The sequence below is a fragment of the Ischnura elegans genome, chromosome 6 (assembly GCF_921293095.1).
Source record: "Ischnura elegans chromosome 6, ioIscEleg1.1, whole genome shotgun sequence".
In the NCBI taxonomy this organism is placed as follows: Eukaryota; Metazoa; Arthropoda; class Insecta; order Odonata; family Coenagrionidae; genus Ischnura; species Ischnura elegans.
Window position 1 is genome coordinate 116,880,603 of NC_060251.1, and position 27,942 is coordinate 116,908,544.

Below are 27,942 nucleotides of genomic sequence, written 5' to 3' on the forward strand. Positions count from 1 at the left end.
ATGAGATCCTCAATAGTACCTACATGAAATACCATCAGTAATACAATAGCTGACAATCAATGAAATAAAATTATATACAAGGAAAACAATATAAACAGAACGAAATTACTCGAGCAAAATATTGGATAAAATTCTATCACCGTACATCTTCTAAGAATCATTACAGCATTTGAAATTGCACTTGGATACCACACTGCTTTATCCAGAGGAAAGTCTAACGCTACAATTCAACATCAATAATTAATTCGCATCATTCATTGAATTCCTTAGACTTTCTTCTGTTACTCCCCCTCCCCACGTAGAGGGAGCAGTTTGGATTTGAGGGGGAGGGAGGGTGGGGAAGGATTGATAGTGAAAGCATGGGACATTAGTGTTAGTGCTAGTGTTACTACTATTATTACTACTACTACAGCAAGCAAAAAAAACTCACTCACTCATTCACTCATCAAGCGACATTCATTCACACACCTACGATAAAGCCCATGATTAAGTTGCCATGGCAGCAGACCCCGGTTCGAAAACACTGTGAACCTAAATACATTGCTCCTAGTTAAGATACGCAGGGCGACGACCTTGAACTTGTCGAACTATTTTCCTAGTAGATACGCTACGCATGTTGCAAACCTAAGAATCTAGTTTCCTAACGGATTAATACCTACTCTCCTGCCTAAATCTCCCGCAATGCTGTAAAAAAGAAATACATTACAATAAACAAATAACAATAAACCACACAGCAATAAAAAACACACACAAATAGTTCACAGTTCACTGATGAGAAGAAAACAACTCCAGGCCTTCTCTTTCTTCATATTCTTCAATCTTCGACTCTTGAGATTCTACAGTTCGACGCATTTCTTCTCCGTGACAACGCAGCATTCAGCAGAATCTCCAGCTGCAACAGAGGGAACCATTTGTACTAACGAAAAAACTAACTACCGCATCAGGGTTTAATCCCACGGCACTAAAAATTAAATTTGGAATTAGAATAACTACAGGCTTAGTCAGCACTGGTTGAGGCACATCAAATAAACCTTTAAATTATGAATGCAAAATGGTGTATTACCGGAATAAATTTGTTTGTTATTTAAATAAGTGCCATTTAATTGTATCAAAATTTTATTGATCTTGTTGATTTCGAAAAAAGATTTAGAGTATTAATCCAGTCTTTCAAGCTAGAGTAGTTGAATATGGGTATTATTGTGCTTCATCACTGTATTTATAATTGAATGACTATTGTGCATGGGTGTATACCCGTTTTTACTACATGAATGTCACTTAAAAACTTTCAGTCCACGGAATAATTCAGAAAATTTAAACATTTACAAATATGAAAACAAACATGAAAAAAGGAACTGTAGATATAAATTTAATTATGAATTCAATGGAGAAATAAGAACAATAGCGTCTCAATTGTGTCTCAATGAAGGATTCCAATAAATAATGTGAACCTATTCGGAAACAAAAATGATACCTCCATTGATAAAGCTATCTTCATGGTCCATTAAAAAATTGCAATCTTACCAAAGAATAGGACTAAGGGGGGGGGGGGGACCACTCTCATAAGTTGTAGACAAACTTTTCAGTGCTAGGTAATTGCATAAAGAATAATAGCTTAATATCACTGGCTCATAAATATTGATATTTAATTGAAAAACAACGATTATCTACAGGCTTGGTTAGCACTGAATGAGGCACTTGCAGTAAATCCATTTTCTAATGCATGCAAAATGATGTATTTGAATGTGACCGGATTAAATCGGTTCGTTATTTAAGTGGATAGCAATTCCGAGTGATATTAAGTTCTATCAAAATAAACCACTCTACAATTTATCCAATTGATTCCATTAAAATTTAAAGTGTTAATTTATTGTTTAAATTTAGTGCAATAGATTCTAGTATATTTGTGTAGTGTTGTGCTAAAGCGTTGCACATAAGATTGAATGACCATTTTGTATTCGTGGATACCTGTTCTCACATTAATGTTACACAAAAACATTCATTACCACAAATAATTCAAAAAATTAAAATATTTACAAATAGTACATAAATTGGCACTGGAAATATTGATTTAATGTTGATGTCAACAAAGAAATAAGAGGAATAACGTCTTAATGCAGTCTGAAGGAAGGATTGAATTAAAGAAAGTGAACCTACTTGGAAACGACTAGGAAAAAACTACCCTCATGATCCTTTTCGAAAAAAATAACAACCTCATTAAAGAATATGACAAAGGGTGAAACCACTGTGTCCTATATAGAAGATGGACTTTTCAATGTAAGGCAATTCCAAAAAGGAGAATTCCTCAATAAAATTGGCTCGTACATTTTCTTATCGACTGGAAAACGCTAAGAAGAAACGCATTACGCAAAGAAGCAATTTAACAAAATGGAATTATTTAAACTAACAAGTAAGTCAGAATTGCAGTTTAGCAAAAAGTGGTTTTTTCCTTATGTATGAACAGAATTTAATTTTTTTAATGTGCAGGGTGGAAACATGGTCATTAGCTGAAATAACATAAAATTAATTCCTACCATTTCTCAAGTGCGTCCCACACGTGAAGATCCAGATTACCAATCCAGACTAGTTCTGTCCTCATCTCAAATTTAAAATTGAATTCCAGCGATGAGTTGCAGCTGTAAATAGAAAAATGCAAATGACAAGAGAAACTCAACTTTACAAACGTGAAAAGACTGTACAAAAAACTTTTAACTTAAATGACTTTGAAAATTCGTCTGAGTAATAATGATAGCTAATAACAAGAGAATGATATTAGTTGTTTAGATAAATCATAAAATGGATTAAATAAGTTTACAGAATAATTGCAATCATTAATTTCCCTAGCTGTTTATTAAACTGGAATTGCAGAAAACATGTGTAATGAGTCTTCCCATTAACGTTAAAATTTAACTTGAAATACAAAGTATGACTTCGGCTGTTCACTTAAAATCGTACAATTTTGACGGAAAAATCCTCCTTTACACACTTTATTTTATCAAATAATTAAGGATTTTTATTTAAAAGTGAGGTCTCGAAACATTTGATTATGAATAAAAACGGAAAATAATCTTACTGTTACGTGATGGCGCCATCAACGAAGTTTCTTCAAGGAACGGAGAAGCATGCTATACGTCTTCTTCGACCGTTGTCTTTTGATCGTCAAATCCGGCGATGACTTGAGCCTAGGGAGAGGTAGGATTAGTAGCACATGCAAAAATAAAAATAACACTTACACAAAATACCCCCAAAGCCTCGCATACACTCCATGACAACATACAGCAGGTAGCTCTGCACCTAAAACGGTAACAAAGTCCCATTTCTGTACGCTGCAATGGATTAGCGTGCATACAATACTTTGGTTCGAAAGGCTAAAAATAAACGCACGCATGAAAACGCCTAGCCTTACGTTACGCAAACTTTTTGGCCCGAGAGGCCCAAATCAAAGCTAAAACTCGCGTTATCTTCTTGTCTTGGTCGTCTTCTGTCTTCTTTTCTTCAAATCCAGCGATGACTTGATTCTGTGGATAGGTAGGATTAGTATACACATGCAAAAATATAAATAACACTTCCCTTCCCTACCCTCCCAAAAACACACCCAAAATAAAGACAAAAGGGAAGTATACCATATCACACACACAAGCACACACACACACCCCTACCTATTTTTGAGCTCATAATCTAAATAAACCATACTAAGGTTCATGAAGCATGCTTTTTTCCTATTCATTTTGATATTATACCTTTAGCGCTATTTTCACCATTTTCTCAACCTTGTTCATGGCCAATTTTTATATTCACGTGATTTGGTACCATTTTTCATATACCTCTCATTTATTTTAACCATATAACCATATATTCACAATTTTTTAATGTGAGAGTCAATTTTGACTCTATGCTTTGTGTTCATTTGATTGACGTCGTCACTGAGATCTCAAGTACCTTTATACCTTGATTCATACCAAGTGTTTTGTGTGTGAATAAATTGAATAAATCTGTAAAAGACGTATAAATATAAACCCTTATTATCGCCCAAAAATATCGCTCCTATGCCTAAATCTTGTAGCGATTAACAGCCTATCATTTCCCCCGCCCACTGTTGAGTATTTCTCTTTTTCTTTGCAGTAGAATACTTGAATTTCTTCATTTGGTGATTTCACTTTTCGATGCTTCGAAGACACTTTCCCAAATCTTGATTCTGTAAAGAAGAGGAAAGATAATTCAATTTAGTGTATACCTCCAAAATCACGGATGACCACAGCAGCGCATAGAATTCAATCTTTATTCAAAACATTTAGAATATTATTATTACTTGAAAATTAAATTTATACGACTATGATAAATGAGAAACATTCTGAAAGCATAGAATGATGAGCATGAAATGTCAATTAAGTTAAGTATTATACATACACTAATGGATATTAGGTAAATATTTAGCCAACAATTAAGGTTATGCCCTTTTGGAGCATTTAAAAGTAAATAACATGAGCAAAGTGGAAATTAAGTGAAAGTTAAGTTATAGAAAAATACAAAGTGTAAAATAACGTCTTGTTCTTATAATATTCCCATTCACTGATCTTCTATTGCTGACAAGCGAAATCAACAATAGCAAAGCCAAAATACAGCTACGTTTTAGAAGAAACAGCTACGTTTTTAAGTGATCGTATTATGATTACCGTAACCGAAGGATTTCATTTGGTTTTTATTGAAAGTTGCTTCAATACTCGTGCTAATGCGTATTCACCGAAGATTACTTCAGGGGTGGCTTAATCACTATTTCAATCTAAAAATCACACATACAATTAGCGACAAAAACAAATGACTAGATTCAATGTATGCTGATCCAATGAAAATAACATTTTTAAAATAACCAATCCGTCAATAGCAGAATTTCCCAGTTTCACTGGAGTGTTGAGCGAGATAAATCGAAGAAACGCACTAATATGCCCAGGGTGTCTTTAAATTACGCATACTTATTCCTTAACTCACACTAGGTCAGTTATTTAATCAGCGCATGAGGTGTTATACACCATATGTTGTAAAATTAATTGTTTGAGGCGTAACTATGTGAAAGCGATTCATAATTAAATTAAGAAAGAAGAACTTTGTACTTTCACATTAATATTTAATCACGACCATGGTTTCAACGTTAGACGTCATCATCAGGTGAACTCTACAGAGGTCCATCACATCCTTTTATACCAGGCTAGGAGGGGCATCCTCCCCCTCCTAGCCTGGTATAAAAGGATGTGATGGACCTCTGTAGAGTTCACCTGATGATGACGTCTAACGTTGAAACCATGGTCGTGATTAAATATTAATGTGAAAGTACAAAGTTCTTCTTTCTTAATTTAACCATATGTTGTAGTAATAAAATTTAAAATCTACGCATGAAATCCATTGTGACTTTATATAACCGATATGTACAATAATTTATAGCTTGTCGATAACAATATCGATTTACGTCTGCGACTATCAATTACGGTCCAATTTGCGATTACATGACATTAAAATCGATAAATTTAACGTAAATCGATATTCATCCTCCCTTTAAATCAACAGAAAAGTTGCATAATACATTTATCGTTCGGAAAAACTGACGATAAAAATAGTTGATGCAGTAAGATGAAGAGTGTAAATACTGCAATTACCAAAAATCATGTTTAGTTTACAATTTAAGTCAATGTTGGGTGTACACCTTCAACAAATAATATCCATCTCTTGACACATTTTGTGTTACCAATATATCTTGCCATTTTATTATACAGACTTATAAAGGCACAACAATAACGCAAAATAAGAATTAAAATATATGCGAATGTCATGATTGAAGGATGAAGGAGTTGAAGACGCCTATGGTGATAGCAGGGAAGTAATCAAACAGCTAAGGGGTGAAAAAAAAAGAGTTAGGTGATTGGAACACCGTCGTCAGCGAAGGTCAGGATGGAATAATAATTGGAAAATATGGATTAGAAATCGAAATAAAAGAGGAGAAAGGATCCAGAAATTCTGGACAGAACACAAATTAATGGTTGCAAACACGCTGTTTAGGAATTACATGCGAATAAGATAGACATAGAAAATGCCAGGAGGAAAAAGAAGATTTCAACTACACTATATTTTAGTGAGATCAGAGATTTAGGAACCACGTTAAGGGCATGGGGAAGCTACATGGATGTAGATATCGACACTGATCATAATCTAGTGATGATGAAATGCCATCTTAAATTCAAAAAATAAAATATATCAGCGAATAGCCAATGGAAATAAGTGTGCAGAATGAGCTAAAAAATTAAACAAAGAAACGTAAGCAAGACGGAAATGGATCCGCCTGAGATATCAGTTAAACTACCCGAAAAACATCAGAAGCGGAAATTCTAGGCAGAAATTCGCTGAGAAAAAGGCATTATTCACGGAAGAAATCTTAGACCTCATTAAAGGGGGGAGAATTCTTATAAATGCGAACTCTAATGAAGGATAGGCTTGTTACAATAGAATAACGAATTATATTTGTCGCAAACTCTATCTATGATATCTATTCGACTGGAGTTATACCAGGCCCAAAAAGAAGACCGCATAGAAGTGTGAAGATTTTCGGACCATCAGCCTGACGGATTTCGGATGAAGGAAGAGAAAACGTACAAGAGAAGAAATTTCGGCTCTTAGGCAGCCCATTGAGAGGAGAATGGAGAAGAAAAAAAATCTAATTTCATAGTATTTGTGGAGAAATGTAGAATCGATAATGCGGAATGGAATTCAATGGTTAGAATTCCTAAATAAATTTAGAGAGGGCCGCAATGATTGTAGAATTTAGTTCAGTGTGTATAAAAACCAAGTACCTGCGCTACAATACGGACCCAATGCTGAAAAATTAAGAATAGGAAAAGAATTCAGAAAAGGGTGTGGTTGGCTATCCATAATTTTCGTTTGCATCGAGAAAATCGTCAGTGAAATCAAAGAGAGGGCTCTGGGTGTGAATATCCGCTGAGAAAAATTAGAATTCCACGATTTGCTGACGACATCGCAGTCATAGCCGAGACAGAGAAGGATTTGAAGAAGACTGATAAATATGGAAAGGTCAGATATGAGCTGAAAATTAACCAAAAGAAGGCAAAGCTGCAGCAGAGGAGAGGAGGCCTATACAAGCATTAATCTGGGGAAGCATAAAATTAAAGGAGTGAATGTCAAGTAGGTAGGTAGCCGAATAACCAACGATGAACTGCCGAGCCGAAAGCCGAGCAGTAGCCGAAAAGGGCAGGCGGAAAGGCTTTCTAATAAAATGAAATCTTCTAACATCTGAGAATACAAAAAGTGAGGAAACAATTCATCAGATGCTACACATGAGGGGCGAGGCTTGGACGTTGACAGGTGCTGAGAAGTCAATATGTGGTGCTACCGAGGAATGATGATGATGATAAAATAGATCGACCGTGTGAGTAACGAGGAAGTGCTAATAAGTGTGGGAGAAAAGAGAACCCTCCTAAAAACCTTAAGCAGAACTGGGCATTTCAGTTGGCAAAATTGTGATAGCACGATTCAGATGCTGATTGTGAGCAAGAAATTAATACTAAGTAGAATAGCGCAGTGGAAGAGGGCTTCCTATATAAACAAGTACCTCCTAACAGCTGATAATACAATCAAAGGACTAAGGAAAGAACTCATCATATGCTACCTACGTATGAAGTATGTTTCTCTATGGAAGCGATGCTTTGACGTTGACAGGTGCAGAATAGCCGATAGTGTAAGTATTTGAAATGTGATGCTAGCGAAGGATGATGACGATCAATTGGACCGTCTGAGTCGGTAATGATAAGGAACTAAGAAGCGTGAGAGAAATATGAAGTGTCCTAAAAACCTTTCGGAGAAGATGGGACAATTTAGTTGGTCACATTATGAGGCATGATGAAGACAATCGTTGAAGGACAGGTGGAAGATAATGCATGCAAGGGGCTGCCTCGAATGAATAAAATAGGAGAGGATGTAAAAGAAAAGAATTACGTCACTATAAAAAGTCTATCCTTCAGGAGAGAAGAACAGAGACCTGCGTCAAACTACCTTTAGATTACATTGTGGACTTATGATGGGAGTGACTATCAAAATCTAGACTGGGTATGGCTAAAAAAACGGATGCCTGTTTATAGAACGACAGTATCTAGGCTCGCGGATGTCTACCCTGCCGATGAATTATCGAGGAAACCAAATTGACATTGAATACTTCATATGCGTTCGATGATGGTAACTTGGTACAATCCATGAACTACAAAAAGCTTATGAAAAATAAGTAAAAAAATAGTAGATTCACGACATTAAAATCATGTAAAATGAAGTATTACATTAAACTTAGGCAAAAAGACTGCTAAGAAGGCTTCTTATCTGACATTCAACCTTTCGGGTAATACACGCCGTGAGTATAATTAAAAATAGCCTTAGTAGTATAGTATATTTTATTATGGCCATCAAAGGTTGATGTTGATGTCTTCCGCAAAAAAATACGTGCAGAATCTGAACGAACACAGATCACCTCATTAATTACCGTTAACTACAGGTAAATTGATAGAGATATATGGTATTTATTGTTTTCAACTCGGCATTGGACTAGTTTTTTTCCAACCGTCCCTACGATATTTCGAGGGTTGCTCCAGTTTTATTCAATTTAGAATGCCTCGCATAAATTAAAGCATCGTGATGAATGAAATGAACTCTGAATACGACGCCCATACACATTGTTGCTCAGCATTTCACTTCTTCTATAATCTCTTCGCATTATATCTAAAGCAGATTCATCCCTACTGTGTTTGAAGACCAAACATGTCCACGATATTGCGAGCAAAAGCGGGGAAAACTGGGATCATTTGTTTATCAATTGCGTTCTGTGAGTTAACTCACGACCAGGGACTAATGCAGGAGGCATCGCTTACGGCATTAAAAGTAAGATGGCCTCCACAGCCCGTTTTTAATGAGACACGAAATGGCACATCCCAAAGCTCAAACTCACGTAAAATGCTAAATTTACCGCAAAAATCGTCAAGTACAAGAATGCATGCTAATATGCTAAAGGAAATTTACCCTTTTTAAAAGGAATGCACACCCAATTGACGAAAAAAGCACCAGTTCAATGATGTTTAATTTCATGGCCTACGATTCCCCTACCACTCAACGCAGACAGGAAGCGCTCGCATGGCCACGTAAGGGTAAGGAATTTTTCTTAAGAACGTGAGCCTGCTACGCACCTGGGAAAACAAAAGAAATACGCTGACCAGAGGGAGACGGCAGTTCGCGGGGCAGTCGACAGGTGTACGCAAACGAAGGCAGAATAAAGTGTGATTTTCCCCGATATGTGACTTTTTTCTGCGCGACTTTCCTTATTCTCCTGCGGATGACGAGGACAAGAGCGCCCGTCAACTTACAATGCACAAATTGAGGTCAGAGGACCTCTTTAAACACAGCATTGGAGGTAATTACACTATCCTCTGTTAAACGCACATGATTACTCATACTTACGTATCAACAGGAGGCTTGAATGCGGAATCAGCCGCATTTTGATAAAAGTTATTTAAAGAATGCGAGATATTGTTGCAAATGAACAAATGTATCAGTTTTGCGCCGTTAACTTCAGGAATATTTACCGGTTGTTTTTTTTTGATGTTGTTGTTTTAATTATTTAAAAACCAATTTTAGGAAACAATAGCAATATTTAGGAAGTAAGATATGCCGTTGCATGTTCTCTCATACATTCTGTGCATTTTGGTACCTCATTTGTAGAGTTTTGATTACGTATAAGTTGAGAAAAAGGTATCTATACAGTAGAAATAACTTAGAAGATAGGGGAACCGCGTTTGGCAAGAGCAAGGAAAGCGAGAATATTGCGGTAAAAAACTTTAAGCACCTTTGTTTAATGCATCGTTAATTAAAAATGAATTTTTTTTAATTTACCGAGACCCTCAATTTTAAATAAACACAGTTCTTGGTTACTTTGTGCTACAATAATTAATTACGTCTCACATTGGGAAAATTGCGATTTCGAAGATAACGATGCTGTTACATAGGTATTAATTCAGGAAGAGGATACAGATTAAAGGTTTTTGTATATATATATGTGGGAAAATTCAAAGAAAGGCTCGAAGAATTTATGAATACGAACATATTTTGGCAAGAGTTGTCGGAATTATTGGATCAAAAGGAGCATAGGCATGGAAATGCTCAAGTTTAAGAGAAGGAAACGTGAAATTGCTTTGACAAGGGGAGATCATGAACCCCATTATACTAACAACATTTTCCTAATGTCTATGCTTGCTTGAATTAAAATTATTTATGTACTTGTCGCCGTATGATGATCAAAATGAAGACGAAAAAAAGCTATGCAAAAGTTTCTAGGGCAAAGGCTCGAATCCTGGCCCCTGTGTGAGAGTCGTCGACGGTACCACTGTACCAACTGCCCGACACAAAAGAAATCGCGCTATTTTAGCATTATACATTATTATTGTATTGGGCTTGTTTAAAGTACCGCATGGAAATTAATTAATTACAGCCAAACTACGGCCCTATCATTAGAACCACTACCAGTTTAGAGATGTGTTCGCCATTCCGAATGCCATAAAAATACGGCATTGGAAACCTCCACCTCCCCTTGTGAGTAAAATTCGTCCTCTTCAACGAGAGCGAGAACTGCCTTTGCAGTTTCATTTGCCATTTTGGGATTAGTAAATACATGTACTTTACCATTTATATTAAAATAATCTGCACGCTCATTTATCGATAATGAACGTGGTCTCCGAATAGAATGTCGATATTCTTCATCGCTGTCTATCGTATTTTCCGAGAGCTGATGAAGCTGCATGCGCGCCATGCCACGTTACATCTGCCCTCAGATTAACTCTGATAACAAGCAATGAACGGCGGAATATCATCAGTAAAAGTATAAACGGAGATAAAAGCCCAAAACCGAGTTAATGCATCTGGTGAAACGCGATTGTTGTAATATCTCGGTCTTTGGACTGTTATCCGAGTTAATTCAAATATCCTCGTTGGTGAAACTGGCCCTAAGACGGTAGACTTTGAACAAAGGATATGGAAAAGGAAAAGAAAGATGTGAAAGAGAAGAATAACGAAGGCGTGAAAAGATTAGCTGATGGAAGTATTGAGTGAAGAACTGAGTCAAACCAATCTTAGGATTATTGACTAGAATTGTCATGATCCATCAACATTCAAACAATTTCTATCTAAATAAAAGAATAGTGAAGCCTCCACATAATGCACAATCATATATTTTGAAGCATTACAATTGACTACTCTCGGCTGAGCTTTGAGCCACCGAGTTCGTCCACCGGGTTGCGGATGGTGGATCAACCTCTAGATATAGTGTTTAGCTGCGATAAAAGCGAGTTTACTTGTCGAATAAGCAGACGTGGGCAAAAAGAAGTGGCATTCCGAGGTGGTATGGGTCTATCCGTGGGTAAGATAGGCCATCCAAATGATACATCAAGCCTGTGAAGATACCGTGACTTGGCGACGGGAGGCCGCCAACAATTATACCTCGTATCACCCGGGGGAGAGGGCAGCAGCTCTTCTTCATATGAGTTAAGGTGGAGACCACGGTGGTCAGTACAGCGACACTCATTTCACTGCAGGCGTGGCTTCATTTACTTTTACGGCTGTAGTAGTATGGAAGGCAAGGAAAACCACCACATTATTATTCCGAGGAGTTGCAGCTACTCCAGCTATTAAATAATGAGACATGATGGAATTCCCTCAGGTAAAGAATTCCGGAAGTAAAGTAGTCCCCCATTCCGATCTCCGGGCGGGGACTACCCGAGAGGGTACATCGGTCAATTGTAATAAAGTTATGAGGATAGGCACATGGAATGTGAGATCACTTAGGAATTGCAGTAATCTAGAAAACCTTAAAGTGGAAATGGAAAGATTGAATATCGACGTGCTAGGAATCAGCAAAAAGAAATGGCCTGAGGAGAGAGACTTTTGGAGTGGAAGCTGTAGGATTATACACACAGGACCCCTGAACAGTAATGCTGGGGTTGGGATAATGCTCCGAAAGAGCTCCGGAATGCGCATGAAAAGCTTCTTACAGTACAATTAAAGGGCATTTATGGTAAAGATAGAGACTAAGTAGGTAGATACCGTAGTGGTACAGGTCTACATGCCTACGACAGACTACGAGGATGAAGAAGTTGAAGACGTCTACGATGATATCAAGGAAGTAATCAAACAGGTAAAGGGTGAAGAAAACCTTCTTGTTTTAGATGATTGGAACGCTATCGTCGGCGAAGGTCAGGATGGAAGAATAACCGGAAAATATGGATTAGGAAATAGAAATGAAAGAGGAGAAAGGCTGTTCTGAAAGAGTTCTGCACAGAACACAAATTAATGGTTGCCAACACTCTATTTAAGAATGACATGCGAAGAAGATACACATGGAAAATGCCAGGAGACAAAAGAAGATTTCAACTAGACTATATTTTAGTGAAGCAGAGGTTTATAAACCAGATAAAGGACTGTAAAAGCTACCCGGGGGCAGATATCGACAATGATCATAATCTAGTGATGTTGAAATGCCATCTGAAATTCAAGAAATTGAAGAAATCAGCAAAGAACACCTGCAATTAGAGAAACTTAAGGAGCCAAAAAATCAACAGGCCTTTCAAGAAGTAGTGGAGCGCAAGATAGGACTAGATCAGTCTGAAAACTCAGTTGAGAATAACTGGACTACCTTAAGAAGTGGTTTTCAGGAGGCCGCTAGAGAAGTTCTAGGGATAAGAAAATGTGTTAAGAAAAAGCCATGGATCACGGATGAAATCCTAGACCTCATTGAAGAAAGGAGAAAGTATAAGAATACGAATACTGAGGAAGGACACGCCTGCTACAAGAGAATAAGGAACGAGGTTTGCCGCCAAGCGAGGAAAGCCAGAGAAGTGTGGAAGAGGAACACATGTGAGGACGTACAAAATAACCTCGTAAAAGGGAAAGTGGAAGCGGCCTATAGAATAGTGAGGAACCATTTCAAGGAACGAAACAAAAAATGTAATAGCATAAGGGGCAGGAATGGAAACATTCTAATTGAAAACGAAGACAAAGCCGAGAGATGGAAGGAATACCTGGAGAAATTATGCAACGGGAGCAAACTTAGCTCAAAAGTTCTCGAAGTGAAGTAGGAAAGTGAAGTTGAAAAGGATGACATTGGAGCAAGCATCTTAAGATCGGAATTTGACGCTGCAGTAAGAGATATGCGAAAGAATAAGGTCCCAGGAATAGATGAAATTCCAGCAGAGTTAATAAAAAATGCAGGAGAAAAGGTCTTAACTGAACTGTATAAAACTATCTGAGATATGTACTCAACAGGAGATTTACCTAGTGACTTCGAGAAGAACATCATCATTCCCATACCCAAAAAGAAGAGAGCTGAGAAGTGCGAAGAATTTAGGACAATAAGCCTGACGACACATGCGTCGAAGATTCTGGCAAGAATCATTTACAGGAGAATTGAACGAAGAGCAGAAGAATTCCTGGATGAGGACAAATTCGGATTTAGGAAAAGCAGGGGCACAAGGGAAGCAATTTTGGCTCTTAGGATGATCATAGAGAAGAGAATGGAGAAAAACAAACCAACCTTCATAGCATTTGTCGATTTAGAGAAGGCCTTTGATAACGTGGAATGGAATTCAATGCTTAGAATTTTGAAAGAAATCGGCGTACTCTACAGTGATCGTAGAATTATTCATAGTTTGTATAAAAACCAAGTAGCTGTGATCAAATGTGGACCAAATGGTGCAGAAGCGAGAATAAGAAAAGGGGTGAGACAAGGATGTGCGCTTTCCCCCTTAATTTTTAATGTTTACATAGAGAAAGCCATCAACGAAATCAAGCAGAAAGCTTCGGGTGTCAATATCCACGGAGAAAAAATTAGTATGCTGCGTTCTGCTGGCGACATAGCAGTCATAGACGAGACAGAGAAGGATTTGAAGAATAAAAGTACAGCATAGAAGTAAGGAAAAAAATCATCAGATGCTACATATGGAGTATGTTTCTCTGAGGAAGCGAGGCTTGGACGTTGACAGTGTATGTATTTATGTATTTTTCACATGACTATGAGGAGAAAAAAATATTAAAGTATTATGCTCGAAATGCTCCGAAAATTTTACTTGTAATAAATATGCTGTATAAGTTTACCGAACGACTCAGATGTTTCTCTCTCTTCCTCGCGCGATGGGTTACTCACCGAAATAATCCTTAAATTCTTTTCCGCTTTCTCCGATGGTTGAATTGTTTGGCTGCGGGAGGGTCTTTCTACCATTGAAATCGTGCTTGGGGCTCTGGGTGAGGGTTAAAGTAGTCAAGTTGCACCATTTGCACAACCAGATGAAGTCAAATAGATTCCCAGTGGACAAGGAACGCGTAAGCAATGCGCGAAGGTCGTCTTCGGGGAATAACGAAGAAGGCGGCGCCAGGTATGTGGACCGACTTTTGAAAGTGGCTGTACAATTGATACCGAAAAACGTCCTAATATAATGCTATATGCTACGATATGACACGAAGAGTGTAAGGGTGAATAATGTAAAAAACAATATATGTATGCAAAGGACGAGTTGTAGCCAATGATCGGTTTATAGCATTGAGCTAGATCAATGAGCGGATTCATCATCTATACTTATATTAACCGTCAGTAACCTCCATTACAAGTCCAATTTATGAGATCTATAGATACTCTGAAAGCATACTAATTCGAAAGTTGAAAGATCCAAGACAACCAAGGTACATGGACGCCTGAATGGGATGAATAGTATCGGCAAAAGGTAAAATTATTTGACAGATTCATCACTCTTCACGTGACGTAATTCGAATTTGTTGGACAATGTACTGACGCCTAATGAAGATCATTGACCATCAAGACCATTGCAGAGAATATACTTACGAAAAAAATTTCTTGGAAGAAGGAGAAGATGAAGAAACGATAAAAGAATGTCTTTTTGTCTTATTTCGCCTCGTGCTCAACGCATGCACGCAATTATGGAATCAAGTTCTCACCATCGAAAACGTCGGAATCTATTAATTTGTAGCGTAAATAAATACAGAAAAATTAGAAAGGTGGTACTGATTACTCAGTTAATGCCAAAGTTGCTGTAAGTGATGGAACTCCCCCCTCAGCATTATCGCTGGCCCTACACAATAGCCTTGCACTTCCTAAAAGCAAAAAAAGTGTTTCCCATACCTTTCCATTAGAAGTGTCTATTCATATTCGGACTAACCTTAATTAAAGGGAACTGTGGCTAAAGGTAATGATTTACTTTGTTTCTAGTTAAAGAATATGCAAGAAAACGTTTATATTGATAGATACCAAAAAAGTCTCCGAGTGCGTCCAGTATAATAACTTCACCCTTCACGTAATTTCAACTAATTAGGGTATCATCTTCAGCTATGAAAGGGTCACCACCACTCAGGTGATCAGTAAACTTGGGGATCATGAAAAACCATTTGGTGAACTCGGGAAAATTAAAAAAATATTCTATATTACCGATAACGAGGCGCACGGTTAACTTTTGATACTTTGCTAATGATACTGCTGCTTCTGATTGACTTGCTGTGCTTTATTAGTACAGTGTACTATTGGAGATTATTGGCAAAAGGAGGCCGTTAACTCGTAGAAGCCTAGGGGAAACCACTATATAATTATTGTGACGAGTCGCTTATACTTCAATCATTACAAAAAAACGGTATTACCTCGAGTAAATTATGCAACTATAATACCAGTCCTCATTCGAATCTTACCGAGGCTATACTCAGGAGTGCATCGGTCAATTGTGGTAACATTTTTAAGATAACATGAAACGTAAAATGGCTTCACCGTTGAGGGATGCTACAAAAAGTCAGCAAATACAAAGAATATCTACGACGTATAAGAATCAGCTAAATTAAATGGCCTAAAGTAGAAAATTTAAGGAGTCGATACTACCGTATAATACACGCAGGATCGCTAGCTTAATGAAAGATTGGCAATGGTGAATGCAGCTCCGAAGGTTTTGAAGCCAACGAAAAATGGCTAGAAGATTTAGAAGTTGAGAACGCCTATCAATATATCGCGGAAGTAATCAATCAGGCTAGAGGTGAAGACAATGTAATTATTCTCGATGATAGCAATGCTATCACGGGTGAAGGTCAAGATGGAAGAATAGCCGGGAAAGAAGGATAATGTAACCAAAATGAAAGACTTGAGGAGAACTGAAGCTAGCGGATGCGAGTAGAGCATAATATATCAACCGAAAGAGATAAAAAAGGAAAATGTCATGGGCTGACGAGAAGGCTAGGGGCAATTTATTATATTATAGCTGAAAAAAGAATCTGGAAATAGATAGGTGACTGCATAAGCTACCCTGGGGCCTTTACCGAGAATGGCTATGACTTAATAGCGATGTGAATTCACTTAAAATAAAAATTGAAGTAGGTGGTGCGAAAAGCAATTGGACAGTAGAAAAATAAAAAGAAATCAGTGCCAAGTGTAAAATCAAAAAGCAGCGGGGAACAAAATAGAATCGCATGTGCCCGAAGTCATACGAATAGAATTAAAAAAATTATAGAAGTGGGCTGCAAGAAGCAGCTTAAGAAGTTTCTGAGAGAAGTAAATTATTAAAGAAAAATCATGATGTGAGCCTCACAGGAAGTCTAGGATCTCGTTGAAGAACGTGAATTCGAAAACTTAGGAATGTCAAATGAGAGTAAGGAAGGATATTTGTCGAAAAGTAATGGAGGCCGGAGAAAAGTGGATGAAGAATATTTTAGAAGGCAAAAAAATGCATCATGTGTGCGGAAAAGTAGAAGCTGCCTATATGATAGTGAGAAACCACTTCAAGTAATGAGCATAGAATGCAGTGCCGTGACAAAAACGGAGAACTTATGACTGAAAAAGAAGACAAAGTGAATGTATGTGTATAATATCTGAAGAGTTGTGCAAAGGAAGGATTAGCACGAAAGCGATGGAATAGGATATCGAGTTGAATGCAGGTGAAGTGGCAGTCCAAATATTAAGACCAGTAGTGGACGCTGAAGTGGCGTGAATGGGAATTCAATGCCGTGAAGAACTTCGAAAGAAGTTGGGGTAATTAACAATGACTGGTGAATCATCTATTAGTTATGAAAAAAATCGAGTAGCGAGGATAAATTTAAGAATCACCTATGAAGAATCTCTTATTAGGAACGATATGGGACATAGCTGTGATCTTTCTCCAAAGATTTTCGAAGTGGATATCACGAAAGGCATTAATGAAATTAAAAATAGCGTCAGGGTTCTGAAAGCCATGAATATCCACGAGGAAAAGTTATTTGAAACGTTATTAAATTGAGAAATATTTTTCTAAACAAGGGGAGGACTATGGCCAAATGTGATCTGGAAATCACCCTCAAATATCACTGTGTTGCAAAAGAAAGGAAGTCGAATAACATTTAAAACTATTCAGAAACAAAAACCGGAAGATGAATGGATACCGGGAAGCAGAATTACCAGCGGTTGAAGGAGCAATAAATAATGACATGAATTGACTTGCTGAAGAGAGCTTTAGAGAAAATGTAGCGATCTACTTTCTTGATAATGCAGGCAATTTAAGCATAAAAGTAAGGAAAAATTCGTCTGAACTTATCACTCGAGTGTAAAAACAAAACAAAGATTAAAGAAAAGTATCGGGGACAAAATTAGGACCAAGCTATGAACAATAATACATTAAAAACAAGACAAGGACAAGACGGAGCAAGACAAGGATTTGAAATTTTTCCTTTTATTTTTGAAGTTTTTATTAAAAATTTAAAGCAGAATTGGTAATGATGGACGAAGCAAGAAAGACAGTAGAATAGCTTAGGCGAAGGGAGAATTCTTCTACAGTTCTACAGGAGTCTTTTTACAGCTGAGAATACAAGCGTATAAGCGAGGAAGCAATTCATCAGGTGCTGCAATGTTTCTCCATGGGCGCGAGGCTTGGGCGCTGACAGCAGCAGAGAAGTCAAAGAGTGTAAGCATTTGAAATGTGGTGCTATCGAAGAATGGCTAAGATAAAATGAATAGGCCGAGTGATTAATGTCGCAGTAATAAGAAGAGCGGGAGAAAATATAAGTCACATAAAAACCTTAAGGAGAAAACGGAACACTTACATTGGCCACATTGTGAGGCATGATGCCCTGAATAAAACATTTGTAGAAGGAAAGAAGAGTAAAGAGGATGGTCTCGAATGAGTTACGTACGATAGGTTATAAAGGATGTAAAAGGGAAGAAATACGTCGCAACAACTAAGCTAGTGGATAGGATAGAGTAATGGAGAGTTGCATCAAACCAATCATAGAATTGTTGACAAATGATGATGATCATGTAAAAGGGAAAAATCAAAATCAAAGAAAAGGCTTCGGTAGTAGGTATTAATGGCATGGCTACACACGAGGAATTATTTGCCGAGGCTTTACGAAATTTACAAAGATTCAACTAAAAACAAGTAGGAAGATGTCCAAACATCATTTAAAACCACTATCAAAGAAACTAAAATAATAGTGTGCAACTAAAAAGAGGAATTCGAGAATAACATAGAAATTCGGAAAAAATAAATGGTAGTCGAGGATTTACACCGCTTGGGAAGCAGAACGACAAGCGTTTGAAGGAAAATCAGTGGAATAGTCCAGGCGAAGAGAGGTTTTAAGAAAATAAAGATTGCTGTTCAGAGAAGGAATTTTAAGCACAGAAATGAGGAAACAATTCCTCAGAGCTCACAAATTGATTTGGCTTTTGTACAGCAATGAGTCACGGGCAATGACGGCGGTGGAGAAACTGCTGGTTATTCATCTGTATGAAATTTGAATGGATCGACCCAAGTGAGGAATTCCACAGAAGAACGGGGAAGCATAGAAGCCATGTGGAATAAAGCAAATGAAAAACCATTACATTCACACACATCTCAAGCCACATATCTTGATGTTAATGGATTACAGGAGCGGAAAAGGAAGACATGAGATAACGCATTTAAGTAACCGGTAATGAAAGAGAATTTGAGAGATTCCACTGCTCTCCAAGTCACATCATAAAATGATTTTTAAATGTTCTGATAATTACAATATATGCTAGGCATAGTGTTCTGCACTAGTATTGGCATCTGTGACCATTATAAATTGTAATAGTAGAACAAGAGAATTAATTAAGCGGGTCAACTAACTAGCTGCTCATGAGATTGCCTTTGATCACTGGAGTATTCGTTTATTTTCTGCATCTCCGTATAACCCAACCTGGGACAATAAGACGTAATCCCTCAACATGTGCGTGAGCTATATGCACTTATAACATTCTTAGTTCCTCCCGAATTCCGTCAATGGTATCTTACTCTCGGAGGATAATATTAGTTGTATAGCTTGGTGCTCATAATATAAAACACTATTTGAAACTTTTAAATTATGAAATATCGTCCGCTCAAAAAATTATCAAATGATAAGTTAATTTTTCGCAAACTTTTCAGGATTAAGTTGACCTACCACTACTAAGAGACACAAAAAAGATGATCGATGAATGGGAACATTTAAAGACACACAAAATAGTTTAGATGAAAAGAATAGTATTGACTCACCATATTTCTATAGGCTTCCTCTTCTTCGTGACCGCATCGCAATGCCCCATCAAACCCCACCCATTCCACAGAATTGACTAAATGCCCCATTCTATCATTCGTACGCCTGAAAATAAAGAGATCGCATTAAGGGCTGGAAATACTCAATCACAAAAGGTAAATTGTTGATATGGAACATATTGTAGCAAACGTATGATGGTACAATTAAAAACTAATAATAATTGTCACACTAACGACCCCAACGATGAAAAACTTAGTAAATGCCGAAAGTAGGGCTATGAAACCAATTAAGATCGCTAATGTTTTTTCTCTTACTCATCAAAATATCCGACTTATAATTGCAGACCGGTTACGGAGTAACAGCAGACGCAAAATGATTGGATTTTAGAAACTATAAATATGTGGAATAACTCACTTCTCAGATAGCAATAAGAGAGAAATTGTTAAGTGCGAATAAGGGTTGATGACTGGTAACTGAATAAATCGATTACAGTTATACTTATTTGAAATTTGAGGTTCTCTCGCAGTAATTAACGAAGCAGTGTGGCTGGTAGGAAATACACCGTTACTCGTCTACTGTTAATACCTCATATAACCAGTCACAGCGAAAAATGCATCAGTTTGACCTCCGTGAAATGTAACTTAGCTAACGGCGTGCTGAAAGTAAGCTACTGGATGGCAGTAAAGATTACATGTCCTGCATTCCATGAGTTATCTTCTGTGCTCTAAGAAACACGATAAACGCAAAGATAATACCACTCACACGTTACTCCCTAGTGACAAAGTCCGGCACTCCATTATGGAATACAATTTTTTTGAAAGTTACACATATTACACTCGGGAACGAGTCGATATGTATTTTGCAAAGGGGGATCATACAATTTGAATTATCGAGTATTCGTCACATTAAAATGGCTTTGGCAAAAAATGAAGCGTGACTTGTATTCCATGGCCGAAATACATTTCGCAAAAGAAATTATTGTAATTCAGAATTCAAACGGTTGAGAGTAAAAACATCACGATATTAATCGGAGATTTAGTTTCACTTTCAAGGCATTATTTAAGAAACTACTCTGAGCTAATTTTAACTAAGAGCACATTTACTCACGTAGTATCAAAGTTGAAACGTGAAGTTGGTTGGCGAAATAAAAATTAGTTATTCAAAAAAATAATCGCTCCAATCACGATTACTTAATGGGCATAAAAAATAGGATTTACGAATTATCTTCTAGTTCATAGCATTAACAGTGCATGAAAACTAATACGAAAACGTTCCACCAAAAGAATAGTAAAGGTACTCACCTCTTAACCCCAAGAGATATCGCCGCGAAGTGTAGTCCAGCAAGAGAGGGGGAGGAGTTCTGACACTCCATGGATCACGTGACGAATAGCTGTGACGTAACGACAATAATTTCAAATCGCTTTATTATTAACACAACGAAAAGTCTTAAAGCACTGAGGATCGTAGATATTAAGTTATTTCTATTTTATCCAATGAAAGAAATTGATAAATAGTGTTATATTCTATGTTAAATAAAATTATATTGCGCGGAAAACCAATAAGGTGCGGTAAAAAGTTTTGTTCAAAAGGTGGCGCTGTTATACGCAAATAGCGCGGGATTTCGTTAACGCCCAACGGTCGCAATACTCGTGAATCAATATTCTAGAATTTTCTAGTAGTTTCCGAAGGTCGGGACTTGTAGAATACGACATTGCATTAGTTTAAGAAAAACCGATCGAATAGACGACCAATTTCGCAACGGACTGCATTCAACTGTTGTTTCCAATGCAGCACTTCCTATCCTCTTCTTTACGAAGATAACACAACACACCCCCCATTTCGTCACTAACCGTCCTATAGGTGGACTCACATTTGGGCATGTTTGACTTGATAAAATGTTTCTGCCGTTCCCTCGTTCGTTGATGTCACCGTATTTTTCCCTGAAAGCGAGGTTAGAGAGCTACAAGCTGCCAACAGTTACACGAGGAAGAAATGCAGCGGAATCGACAAAGGTAATTGAGAAAAAATATTTGAAATTTCAATGGTGTAGCGCTTACAAGTGTAAGGTGCAATTTATGTCTAAAGGCCTGGTTACACGGTGCATTAACCCGTACGGGTTAATGTCTAAATGTATGAACGCGAGAATGAACGGAAAAATTCACCGTGTAATCACCCCAAAATGTACAAATGCATGAACGCGTGAACGGAAAATAGAACCTGTTCTAATTTCGTTCATGCATTCGCACAAGTTGATAACAGAGCCACCTGGTGGGAAACGACACATTTAGTTGTCATCTGCAGGGCTATTCCACGGCCGCCTTGGCTATTCAGTAACTCTTTACGCGTATTTGTTCATTTGTACTGTATCGTAAGTGCTTGAATCCTACCACAAACTCACCATTTGCATCTACACTAATATTTGCATAGATTATCCTTGTATGTATGCCGGACATACCAAGTTTATGCCTATGGTATCTTATTGGTTGTATTATGCCGGAACAAAACAATCGATGAGGTTGTCACAGAGTTTTCAATACGACATTTGTGAAATACAACGGCAATCATACGACTTATAGAACACATTTAAACATAATTAATATCATACGAATTAACGACAATTCTACCTTTTATACGTCCGAGGTGGGAATGCGCTGGCTCACCACAAAAATACGACTCACATTACGCAAGTTCATAAATCGGCAAGACCTCTAAACCAACATCTTTTCCATCAACAGCAAATATCTTCTTAACTTTATAACCGTCCCGGACAAAAGTAGAACAAAGTATTAAAAATATCTACTCTCATACATCATCTACACTCAGTGAAACAGGTGACAGAAAAATGTCGGTATTATTTTACAAGAGGTACAATCCGGATTTCGCCTTCAAACCTTCACTTTCCTGAAGTATTTTTGCCTCCTGATTAACGTGGTGACATTCATTCCTGGCGGAAATTAATAGTTTTCGAGATATTTTAACTTTTATGGATAGCGATTTTCGGGTTCTGCGCATGCGCCGCCATTTACGATCTTCACTTACTCACCCTTTACTTTACGCACTTCACCTTCTGCGCATGCGCAAACATTACCATGCCGCCAAATTTAAAGTTTACCCACTGAGGAAGACCTGCCTGGGACATCTGGGCAACCATAAGCACTGGAAGGTAAGCACATTTTACCCACTTCTACCTCCCACCCTACCAACTGGACCAGCTCGAAGGATATTTTTTTTCTAGTTGACCAACTCGTACATGTGCCCGGAAAGTGATTTACCCACTTTACCAACTGGACCAGCTCGAAGGATATTTTTTTCTAGTTGACCAGCCCGTACATGTACCCAGAAAGTGATTTACCCACTTTACCAACTGGACCAGCTCGAAGGATATTTTTTTCTAGTTGACCAGCCCCTACATGTGCCCAGAAAGTGATTTATCCACTTCTACCTCCCACTTTGTTATGTATTGGACCATCACTAGGGATATTTTTCTCTTGTTTACAATTTCAAACATGTTCCGTGAAACTCATTTACCGCCATTCCAATATGGCCGCGCATGCGCAGAACCCGAAAATCGCTATCCATAAAAGTTAAAATATCTCGAAAACTATTAATTTCCGCCAGGAATGAATGTCACCACGTTAATCAGGAGGCAAAAATACTACAGGAAAGTGAAGGTTTGAAGGTGAAATCCGGATTGTACCTCTTGTAAAAATTTACCAAAATGTCTAGTGAACACGGCTTAAAAACAAGATGCGTCTACAAATTTTCAGCCTAAGTATTAACTTTGATAACGGTTTGAAATAAATAGAGTACTATTGAGATATAGCATTAAGCGAGCGTTAACGATAAATATTAAATATAAATAAATATTACTGGCACGAAATGAAACAACATCGGCAACTACAATGAAAACCACTGTTTACACGGCAGCGCAAATATATTACCAGTATGTGTAATTTCCTGGTCCTACAGGAAACAACGAAAAGGGAATTATTTTCTGGTAGGTATCGTCTGCTTCCTACCTAATGATACTGTTTTCACATTTAAATTTTGCGCACTGTAAAGGGAATAAACAAAAACTAAACGCCTCGCGTTACGAGAAAATGTGTGAAAACTTGTGCGAACGCATGTACCGTGTAACCGCTCATTCATGCTCCTCGTTCACGCAAACGTCCATGAATTCAGACATGCAAACAGACACGCATTCATACATTAACCCGTACGGGTTAATGCACCGTGTAACCAGGCCTTAATTGCTATTATAATTACACTTAAACATGTCACTGATATTGTTTATTTTGAAAAATTATTGCGTAAGAGAGTGTGTAGCGGTGATAAGTAGTGAATAGATAATGCAAAATCCAATTCCAAAATTAGTAATCGCATAATGCAAAAAGTACATGAGAGAAAAACATAACATTTTTTGCTCTAGTGAGTAAAGATGCTCCGCCATACAAATACCATTCTCATCGCTGTATCAAACTTGTTAAATATTGAAATACTGAAATAAAATACTGAATTCGGATCTACGCATTAATTCGGTAGTAAATATTCTATGATACGGAAATATTGTTTTAATTTCCTGGCTTTAAACCGATTTCGTATGTATTACCTGATATTATCATAATTGCTTCATTGGGTTCAATCGAAGGTAAACTTTAACGACACCTGTAACTTATTTGTTTTCGTGTGAATTGGTCAAGTGTAAACAGTGAAACATAACAAGTTCCAATGAAGAACTTTCAGTAGCAGCAAAGATCTCCATAGTCTTTGTGAGGGTGTTTAATGTTCCATTCAGTTAGCTACGTGATCATCTTCTTCCACTATAACGCAGATATCGCGCTAACGGGTTGTAAGCCTTTTCGGATTTTTTCATTTGTAATGATGAGATGAAAATATCTATTTACTATTTTAAGATTACACGTTATTATTTATTTTTTCTTGTCGTTCGCAGATTGATTTCACGAGAGCCTTGCTTAAATCAAGCCACGTCTGAGTGGAGTAACCTGATGCTGTCATTATTATACTATGGGTATTGCAGAGTGGTTCCTTACGAGCAACACTGGAGCATCTGTAACCAACTGAAGAGATTAAAAGCCACTACTTCAAGGGGTAACTATGGAGAGAATAATGGAATTTGTTTCTTTCCGTGAAGACAGTCAATTTGCTTGTTCTGAACGTCGATTCTCACTCGAGGTAGCCATATCGTCATCATTTCAAAATTTGAATTAATTAATTTTTCATTACTAAAATGCCCCTTAATTTATCATACGTGTGGAAACTGGTATTTTGTTAAGGTTTATACATATTTTGTTCAAATTATTTCAAATTTTCACGGAAGTAACCACTACCGATTCAAATTAAATTTACTTTTTCGGCGTCACGAAGAGGTTTGCCTTTTAAAGGGTCTAAGAGTATTCCGGTTAATTTTTGAGAGACCGTCATGCAGCCCCATTTTCGTCATAACAATGCTTGCATATGGCAAGAGGACGCTATTTGGAAATAATCCTAAAATATTTAGCTTCAGCACTCGCCAAGTTTATACCTTGGTCACCCCCACAGCAGTGGTTTTCAATTACTAACTCATTACTTTACTGGGTAATCGATTTTAATCAACTAGAATTTGCATAAGAATGTTTTTGATCGTTCAAACGATAATAATGGCTGGACCTGCCAAGTTGCCCGGTATTGGTTAATAGGAAATTTAAAAATGCGGTAGTTGTCAACTAAAGTAGCCTCCGTCCACTTTTCAGTAGGATTAAAGCTGACAAACTAGAAAATTCTAACGTAAATCTAATTCAGTTACATAGATACAGCTGGAAAGTTTTTACTCATCTGGCTTCAGCTCCAAAACTGTAGCAAAGTTTCCTATTTCTGCGGACAACTTGAGAATTATGTTTAATAAACAAATGAAAGAAGTAAATAAAGCAGAAATCTTAAATTGTCTTGTAACTTATGTTGCTTCAGAGACTTAGACGGTATGCATCGCCGGATGGGAAATGGAGGGGGGGTTGAACTAGGTGGTATGTCTGGGGGGTAACCTTCTGCCATCGGTGGGGGTCCGAACAAAATTGCCATATTCTACGGTAAATTGCATATCCAAGGGGGGCAAAAGCACCCCTTCCCACACTGCTGCTGAATCCGCCACAGACGGTATGTGAAGTACCTAATAAAAGTATATATTCTGAAAATTGCAAAGGAACAGCTTAAGTTTTAGCAAATTGTCCGTCTAGAAAGAATATAACTATACTTTAGAAGATGTCTTCGGCGGATCGAGAGAGGCTATTTCCTAATAGAGAAGAAGACTCCTTACCTTTTATTTGCTGCAATGTCCATCGGCGGCAGAGCTAAGCAGCAGAACAGCGGCTATCTATCCAAAACACGAATATTCACCAACACTTCTCATTGAATGCGCAACTGGCCATGACATTTTTAATAAACACTTGACACATAAACTTCACTGCATAACTAGATGATCACTTTCTTCTTCCGTTGGGTAGCGCAGGAAGTATCTTCACATTCTTCCGATGATACACGCTTTATACTAACAGTGTCACCGATGATAATTCTCCAAGAGTTGAGTTGAAGGCTTGAAAGGGATTTTCGAAAGCTTGGTTTCAGGCGTGTACATTAATTCAATGGATTAATTGAATTATTTACTCCACCTGCCGTAAAATCTAGAAAGAAGCAAGAAACATTCCTCAAGCTCTAACACAAAACATTGCATTGATGTCACTATTCCTCATTTAATATTCCAAGAAGGAACTAAAACAGCAGTAATGCATGCTATTTATACCAATTAAACCTATTCTTTAACCCCCGATTTCATGATACTCTGACTATTACGGGGTAATGAATAGAATATTAAAATACGTGAACTAAATTTGTGCTTTGTATCACGTAAACAGACCTTGATGCCTAAGTCTAAAAATGATCAAAAATTATGACTTTCTGTGTGGAAATAGCATGGAATAATAAGTCGTTCACACTCAGAGGACTTACCAGTACTCCTTAGTGACGGATCGTATTCTCTGAACGCTAACCGAACTGCAGCGAGACTTCGCTATAACAGAATGACGAACATAAGGGGAAAAACCTAAAGTGACGCATTTCTTCTTACATACAGCTTTGAGAGGTGATGGAGGGCGGGTAATTGCTAAGAAAATAAGGGGAGGTTACCTTGCACATATTCCCCGAGCGAGAGTCAAAAATGCTGGGTTGATTTCGAGTCCGAGGTCATCACTAAGGCGGACGGGAGATGTTAGATTTGCGCGTCGTCGGGTGAGCAAGGGGGTCGGTTGTTAGGGGGTTGTACTGTTTGAGAGCGTCGGTGAATGTGAGGGGGGGAAGTGAGGGACTCAGGGCACAACCCTCACCACAATAAGTCCGTACATTTATCTCCTGACATCAAATACCCACGAAGCGTACTTATCTACCTATCTGTATTATACATGTATATAAATAGTTTGTCTGTGTGCCAGTCCGCTATGCGTTTCCATACAGCCGAATGGCTTGCAACCAAAGTTTGTTCGTAGTTTCTCATGCTCCCAAAGCCTTTAGTGCTACTTCTGGATGTGTTCTACGCATCCTATGCGTCGTTTTCTCTATACCGTTTGTTATTTCACGTCATACAATTTCTGTGGTCGGACAATAAATGCTATGCACAGGATTCTCCACACCCGCAGTTCCATTGATTCCCACAGGTCGAAATAAATAGCGGCGCTCGAGTCGCTAGGACACTAGTCAAAAAACGTATTAGACCGCAACAAATACTCTACGCATTGAATGTAATCGTTTTTCGCTCTAACTCAACCTCAATTAATTAATATTTATTTTATTTATTGATTCAACTTTTCTTGTTGAAGCACGAAGAAAATTTATTCTTCATATTTCCAGGAGTACAAAGGAGATGGAGACAGCATCGCCAGATACCGCTGCGGGCCCTTCATTTCATCTATTGCCCAGTCCTAATAAGTACACGGCGGTTTATTTGCGGTTTACGCCGGTGTACCTCACGTCTTGGACGAATGTCGGATCACAAGCCATACCAGAAGAAGAAAGTTCCAGATGATTTTGATTTTTCTATGCCTGCTTCTTGTTGAAAAATATATTTTTAATTATTAATAATTTATGGACAAGTTTTCAGGAATATGAATTCATAACACGAGACGAATGTATTATAACTTTTTAAATACCACACGGTGTTCAAGGCTCAATTTTGGGGCCTATCCATCTCCTGATTTTGTATAGAAATGATGTATTATTTGCTTTTAAACATTGTAAGGTAATTATTTATGCTGATGACAATGTATGCAGAAACATTTTTAAAATCAGCCGCGAGAGGCTCCAAATTAA

At 37.6% G+C, this 27,942-nt stretch overlaps 2 long non-coding RNA genes across 2 annotated transcripts; one reads left to right on the forward strand and one right to left on the reverse strand.

Moving 5' to 3' along the window:
- On the reverse strand, positions 1–26,666 carry LOC124160501. Its single transcript, XR_006865171.1, has 5 exons — positions 26,590–26,666; positions 25,901–26,264; positions 3,071–3,179; positions 2,532–2,633; positions 1–892 (listed from the first exon to the last, which is right to left on the reverse strand). It is a non-coding gene; the product is annotated as an uncharacterized LOC124160501 (long non-coding RNA).
- On the forward strand, positions 21,054–27,942 carry LOC124160502. The gene is made up of 3 exons (XR_006865172.1): positions 21,054–21,602; positions 24,542–24,783; positions 27,484–27,942. It is a non-coding gene; the product is annotated as an uncharacterized LOC124160502 (long non-coding RNA).